This window comes from Anolis carolinensis, chromosome 2 (assembly GCF_035594765.1).
Source record: "Anolis carolinensis isolate JA03-04 chromosome 2, rAnoCar3.1.pri, whole genome shotgun sequence".
Lineage (NCBI taxonomy): Eukaryota > Metazoa > Chordata > Lepidosauria > Squamata > Dactyloidae > Anolis > Anolis carolinensis.
In genome coordinates, this window is record NC_085842.1 from 266,777,110 (window position 1) to 266,785,069 (window position 7,960).

The window sequence follows — 7,960 nt, forward strand, 5'->3', positions numbered from 1 at the left end:
TTCCTTTAATAAAGATATTAGATAGATTCTGGCCTCTGCGCATGGTTATTGGTGCTCTGCATCCTGGGTCCTGACAGTGTGTTTCCTCTTCCTTGATCAAAGGAATAATGTTCAATTAATTTGAAGAAAGTCTCTTTTCGTACAATCAAGTCTCTAGTCTCTAAGAATTGTCTCTGTGTAAAGAAAAGTCTGTAAAGAAAATCTCCATCTCTCACAGGGCTTTAGCTGTCATACCCAGTATACCCAGCGTGTGGTGTGGGGTAGACTCAACCCCTGCGGGTTTTGGATTCCAAAACAGGCCTTCCAGTAACAATGCCTTATGGATCTCCATTTTGGAAAACAGGCCTCTCAGTAACAATGCCTTATGGATCTCCAATTTAGGAAAACAGGCCTCTCAGTAACAATGCCTTATGGATCTCCAATTTAGGAACAGGAGTCCAAAAAACTGAAAAAGAAAGCAGGAAGATAGTGAGAGAGAAGGGGGGGGAAACGGATTACCCATCTGTCGATCATCCTGTTCGGCTTCACTTTTGTCTCAGCCAGTCTTGTTGAAATCCCTTGTCTCTTCACGGGTGGGGCAGGTAGGCCACTATTCAGCTCCCAAACGACCCCTCCATGGCCTCTTGAGAAACGATTCCTCCATGGGCCTTCTTTCGCGATCTGCAGCAATCCTTTTTACTCTGGTCCTGCTGCAATGGTTAACTTATTTTATTCTTTGTCACATTGTCTCCGTGCTATATCCTCCTTTTGGCTTAAAAAGCAAGGTTGTTAGATGGCATATGAAAAAGTCCCTCATTGTCTCTCAAATCCGGCAAAAATCTGAATTATTTGCAATGTCCCTTTACAAAAGGTCCTAACCAGGAGAGTTGGGTCAAAATAGAAAATTGTATGTTGTTGAGTTGGTCAGCCCTTACAGCCTCCAGCCTGATGCCACATTCCATCACAGCCTTAGCACTCAGCAACACCTATAGGCCCTCCCAGGCCTCTCAATAAACATGTCTCATAGACTTCTGGGTTTATCCCATACAGGAGTTCAGGACCTGTAAGAGACTAGCAAAAAACAATGAGAGGGAAAAGAAGGGGAGGGAAATACTCATTCTTCCAGGCTGTATGGCTCTTGAAGCACTCTCTCTAGTCGTTTCGCTCACATCCACGGCAGGCCTCCTCAGAGGTTGTGCCTTCGACAACACACTCATCTGTCTTGAAATCCAACAAAATCTTTCTTCTCTGCATCTTTTTCTTTTCTTTTCCGCAAACGATTTAACAATCGTCTATCCACTTGCTGCAATGCAATCTTCCACTCCAGTCCTGCTGCAGTGTTAAACTTACTCAACTCCCCTTTTACACCGACTCGTTGCTACATTCTTATTCTTCAGCTTTAACAGATAAAAATTTGTTAGTAACACACGTTGAAAAGCCTCCTGCCGCTTCTCAAATCTGGCAAAATCCAGGCTGGGGGCGATGGAAAAAATGCCCCTATTTGCATGATTTAATGTCCCGTTTACAAAAGTCCTAGTCCTCCCTTTCCGTAACCTTTAGAAAGAGCTGGGCCAAAATCACAAAGTCCAGAATCCAAATCTCACAAAATTATTATGAAGCAACATGAGATGTAGCCAATTATATCATGCCTTTGGTTCTCAAAAGGATAACTTTTTATCACTTGGGCACTAGCTCCCTTTTTGAATAAAATGTCAATCAAAAATTTAAAAATCAATGTCAGTTCTTAATCCTTCTGTGTCAGGAATATGGGATCATTTTTTTTCCAAAAATAAATATATATATTTTTTGCACTGCCACCTTGTGACAGTTTTTCATACAAAGTCTCCACAACTAATAACTCCTCTCCTTGTCCTCTCTTTTCAGTATCCATCTCCTTTCCAAAACATTCATTCACATTCCTTCTCCTTCTTCTTGACTTACCAAGATTACTTGTATTCCAAAGTGCTGCAAAAAAGAACTTTTAACATTTCCCTATAACCTGTAAGGGGTTTAAACAGTCTGTCAAACAGAAAAAGGGGGAAGTAGCCCACAGAGGCTTGAGTTTTCAAAAGTACACTTGTTCAGGCTCATTTTTTTTTTCTTGAGATTCAATTTCTGGGCAAATGTCCAGCTCTTATCTGTTGTATCACCATGTTCTCCAAAAACACTGAAGCATTGTTCTTTCAAAACAAGGATTTTTTTTCAAGCCTAAGACCATTTTTTTTTCCAAAAAAAAAAGATATCTACAGCTTCCGAATTGCTTCTGAACAAACATGTTGGCTTTTTCTCAAGACATTTTCCCAGGTCAGAATGCACAGCACACAGAAACCAGGATTTTTTCTCATTTCAGGAAATAGCAGATATTTACACACAGAATGATTTAACCAAAATCACTCTACATCTCTTATTTAGAATCACATCACTCAATTGTCATCTTTTTTCATTAAATTCACATGTCCAACATACATTTTAAAATCTACTAACATTGTTTATAACTCTTTATGCATTTTGAATTCAACACATACATCTCATTCACACAAGGTCAACAGGAATTCTGATTAGTGGTTAGTTGTTTAGATAAAGTCACACACTCTCTCTCAGCTCATGAAACATTCTCACCCAGTTGTCCCAAAACAAGTCCAAAGCAAGGATTTAAGATCCAGGTGAAAGACAGAACCCCAATATATAAATATATACATTTACATCATCACTCATTTATCATAATTTTTCTTTTGTTTTTGTTTTTTTCATATTAAATTTACATTACATTTTTAAAACTCCACTAGTTCACAGCGGCTTTCGTTGACCTTGGCTGTCCACTGGAATTCCATTATCTTTCTCTGGGCATTTAGCCTGAGGGAAGAAATATTCTAACAAACTTGGATCAGGTTTTTTTTTTTTTAAGACACAGTTAACAAGTTCATAACTTATCGTTTTTACCTTGGACTGTCTGCCAAGATTTTCCCACTATCTTTTTTGGCATGAGGCCCAGATGCAAAGAAAACTTTTTAAGAAAACATCCTTTGTTTCTCAGAAATAACAAGGAAAACTCTTTTGAAACACAATTTAACCTTTTAAACATTTCTCATAGAAATTATATGCTTAGTTTCCATTTATGCCAAGTAACTCAAAATAATTCCAGTTTTCTTGCACACACAAAGTCCTCATCAAAGGCTCTCTTTTGAAAGACAGTCTCTGAACCTCAACACAATTTTAACAGCCTCCCTCCCTTTTTCTGGCCTCTCTGCAGCTTGTCAGCAAAAGCAAACTAACAACACAGACAGACCCTCTTCGATTCAGATTTTTTCAACCGTAATAAAACATTTCTAGATATTTGTGCTCAACATTTTTTGTATAAATCTATAGACTCATTTTTTCATTTTCACTTCAATATTACCACGAAACATGCAGAACTTGAAACTCATTATTCCCCACACATGACAAAGAAATCAAACAGTTTTTTTTTTCAAAAGGGTATGCCACCTTCCCTCTTTTCATTTTTTTTTCTTCCTTTCCCCGGGAGTTGCGACTCAGTCTTGAATGGATTTGCATCCTCATGAGTCCTGCACGACTTGGTCTTGGGGCACCCTCACAAGTCTTGTTCTCTGGGGAATTCCTTCTACGGCTCTACTTGCAACTGAGCCAAAATTGTCTAACATACACTGTAATGGGGTGGTGGATTTGAACCCACTGCCTCCCATCCTGCCTAATAGAGGGGACTGCCTTGGCCTGGGCACCCGGACACTCAACGGTATGCGTCAGGAATCACAAGACAGAACCCCTTTCTACCTCCCTGGGAACCTTTGTGTGTCCCTCCCGGCGCCGGTAACTGTGTTCCCTAGTGTCTTACTTGACCACTATACTTGCCAGATTGCTGTAGACGTCGGACCAACCTTCGCCCCTGGACTTTTCCCTGGATCCTTTTCCTCCTGGCTGGTTTCTTTGGAACCTCACTGGCATTGCGGCTCCCACCGTCGGCCGGCGTTGGCATCAGAGGCAAGTACCGCAGCTGGTCTTGCAATATTCAGGGGCCCCTTCTCGTCTCACGGTAGTTGCCTCCGGCCCCCACCGCCGAGTTGGGACCGTCCCGCCAACGGGATCCGTCTCCGACCTCCTGGCCCGTCTTATTGTGGAATCACGTCGGGGTCACCAGAAAATGTAGCAGAAACCAGACTTCCCCTCTTCTCGGCTTCTCATGTGTCTGTGCGGACGCAGTGGAAGTAGGAGACAGACAACTGGAGTTTTTTTCCAAAGAAAGCAGTTTACTAAAGTTCATGCAGCTGCAGAGGTTCATCCCACGCACAACTAGGTGCTGAAAAGGGAGAACCCCGCCGACAGGGTCAAGTGTCTATTTATACAATTCAATGGGTTCGGTTTACGACCGCCCACATATCAAACCATTGGTGCATATTTGTGGTGCAGTATTACATTTCATTACTTTCGTTTCTCTCAAAACACATGATTTCGGGGAAATCATGTGATAACCCATCGGCTGTGTACCTGGCCTGCTCGTACCTCCTTATATGGCCATTTCCTCCTACCCCTTCATTCCTGCCTTACTATAGGCCCCAAATTACAGGTTTGTTCTTAAGTTTAATTTATAGCTAAGTTGGAACAAGTACATTTTAAAAATGTAACTCCAGTCATACACACACACACATAGGGGAAGTTTTTGGTAGCATAGGGAAGGATTAACACCCACGTGGTGCTAATTTCGCTGTCTGTGTGGCTGTTCAGAAACGTTCACTTCACTTCTGTCCCTGTAATAATTGGATTTTGAAAAATGTGGCTTGTTTTGTAAACAAGGACTGGTGATAAAGTTTAATGGTGACACCTTTTCCCCATATCTTTTTCAGCAGTAAATTTCCCTTCCTGTTGTCTCACCCCCATTCTTAACTGAAAGTTAGAATGATAGAATGATAGAATCATAGAGTTGGAAGAGACCTCATGGGCCATCCAGTCCAACCCCCTGCCAAGAAGCAGGAAATCGCATTCAAAGCACCCCGACAGATGGCCATCCAGGCTCTGCTTAAAAGCCTCCAAAGAAGGAGCCTCCACCACTGTGATGTCTTAACCTAGCCTTTTCCTCCTGTGCTTCATTTTGTAGCGGAAGCCAGACTTCCCCTCTTCTCGGCTTCTCGTGTGTCTGTGCGGACGCAGTGGAAGTAGGAGACAGACAACTGGAGTTTTTTTCCAAAGAAAGCAGTTTACTAAAGTTCATGCAGCTGCAGAGGTTCATCCCACGCACAACTAGGTGCTGAAAAGGGAGAACCCCGCCGACAGGGTCAAGTGTCTATTTATACAATTCAATGGGTTCGGTTTACGACCGCCCACATATCAAACCATTGGTGCATATTTGTGGTGCAGTATTACATTTCATCATTACTTTCGTTTCTCTCAAAACACATGATTTCGGGGAAATCATGTGATAACCCATCGGCTGTGTACCTGGCCTGCTCGTACCTCCTTATATGGCCATTTCCTCCTACCCCTTCATTCCTGCCTTATTCCCCCATTTTTTTTTTTTTTTGCGAAGCGTGTATACAAAAGCTGAAGCAAACCAAATGAGCAAACTTATGGGTCCCTCCAATCCCTTCTAGCTTGCAGCCGAGCTATCTTTTCAGTGGAAAATGAGCGCAGAATAGCATTTGTACATAGTTTCATCACTAGAGGTAAACAACACATGAGGATTAAAAATATTAATCAGGTTTTAGAAAGGATATAGTCCACAGTTCCCTGATGTTAAGTCCAGTCATGTCTGACTCTGCGGGTTGGTGCTCATCTCCATTTCTAGGCCGAAGAGCCGGCGTTGTCCGTAGATACCTCCAAGGTCATGTGGCTGGCATGACTGCATGGAGCACTGTTACCTTCCCCCCGGAGAGGTACCTATTGATCTACTCACATTGGCATGTTTTCGAACTGCTAGGTTGGCAGAAGCTGGAGCTAACAGCAGGCACTCACTCCGCTCCCGGGATTTGAACCTGGGACCTTTCGGTCTGCAAGTTCAGCAGCTCAGTGCTTTAACACACTTCACCACTAGGGCTCCTCCTAGCTTAGAATACCTTAGTCATCATAGTCCAGAATTTACCATAGCAAAGTCCAGTATTTTACCACCAAAATAGTATTTTACCAATATAGCTTAGTGTACTTCACCATAGTTCTGTACTTTAACATCTTAGTTCTGAAGTTAACTTTGTCTTTTGTTTCCAGTAAACTTATTTGGTTAACTTTATTCTGCCTCAAGAGTCTTTATTTTAAAGAACTGAAGTACATCAGAGGGTATACCGATAGCCACCGGGTAGAGCCAGACATTATAGTTTCCTTTTAACCCCGGCGTGCCATCACAACCACAGTTGTTCGTAAGTCAGATGTTTGTAAGTCAGGGACTGCCTGTATACAGAAACCAGGCCTGCACTCTTCATTTCAAGCAAATCAACTATTTGGATGAGGCCTAAGACAAAGTTTGAAATACCTTGCAACCCTGTTCTAACTTTAGAATAGAATGACAGACAACTCGGTAGAAAAAAACCCGAAGCAAATCTTGTATAGAGAGAACAACATGTTCCCCTGGAATAACAGTGGTGCAACTTGAAACAAAGGATTAAACAGCACTGCGAGTGACACAACAAAAAGTATTTCCAATCTACTTGGTGGAACAATCAATAAGAACAATTCACTTTAATGTGCACTGATGACTATTTTCAGGCATTCAAATGCTTCCCACTACTTGCTAATTGCCATTCAACATGAAATACATAAAAATCTCCAGGACAAAAACATCAAATGTAATTGCAGCTGTGCCAAGGAAAGGGTAAAAAATACAGCCGGAAAGTGCTCTGAAAACATCCATTAGACAGCGTGAACCATTTGGTTTGCACCTATGAACAATCTTTGTGTGCTACAGCAGGAGGGAAATGCAAAAGAACAGAGGTGGGGCATTTCTGTACTTTGACTTTTGTTATCTGACTGGTAGAAGCAGGAGTCTAATAAAATGCACAGATATAAGATGAGTGACACTTGGCTTGGAAACAGTCCATGGAACAGGGATCAAGGAGGCTTAGTAGATCACTAGCTGAACATGAGTCAATAGTGCAATGTGGCAGCTAAAAAGGCCAATGTGATTCTAGGCTACATTAATAGGAGTACAGTGTTGAAATTAACATTTTGGTCAGAGCTCAGCTAAAATGCAGTGTCAGCTCTGTGCAGCACAATTCAAGACGGATATTGACAAGCTGGAATGTGTCCAGAGGAAGGTGACCAAAAGGTTTGGAAAACAAGCCCTATGAGGAATGGCTTAAGGAGCTGGGTACGTTTAGCCTGGAGAAAACAAGGCTGAGAAGGGACATGATGGCCATGTTTAAATATCTAAAAGGATGTCATATTGAAGAGGGGACAAACTTGTTTTCTGCTTTTCTGGAGACTAGGACATAGACTAAATGGATTCTAATTGTAGAATAAAAATGATTATATCTAAACATCAGGAGGAATTTCCTAATGATAAAAGTTGTTCAACTGTGGAATATGATGCTGTCTCAAAGTGTGGTGGAGTCTCCTTCTCTGGAGGTTTTGAAGCAGAGACTGGATGGCCATCTGTCGAGGATGCTTTGATTGTGTTCCTAGTTAGACTGGATGGCCCCTGTGGTCTCTTCCTACTCTGCAATTCCACAATAGCTATCATCAATTGTATTCCCCTTAAAAATCCTCATATAAAATTCCCAAAAATGGCAGATGTGATGCAACAATGTGATGCAGTAGCTAAAAAAAGCCAACGGGATTCTGGCCTGCATCAATAGGGGTATAGCGTCTAGATCCAGGGAAGTCATGCTCCCTCTCTATTCTGCCTTGGTCAGACCACACCTGGAATACTGCGTCCAATTCTGGGCACCACAGTTGAAGGGAGATGTTGACAAGCTGGAAAGCGTCCAGAGGAGGGCGACTAAAATGATTAAGGGTCTGGAGAACAAGCCCTATGAGGAGCGGC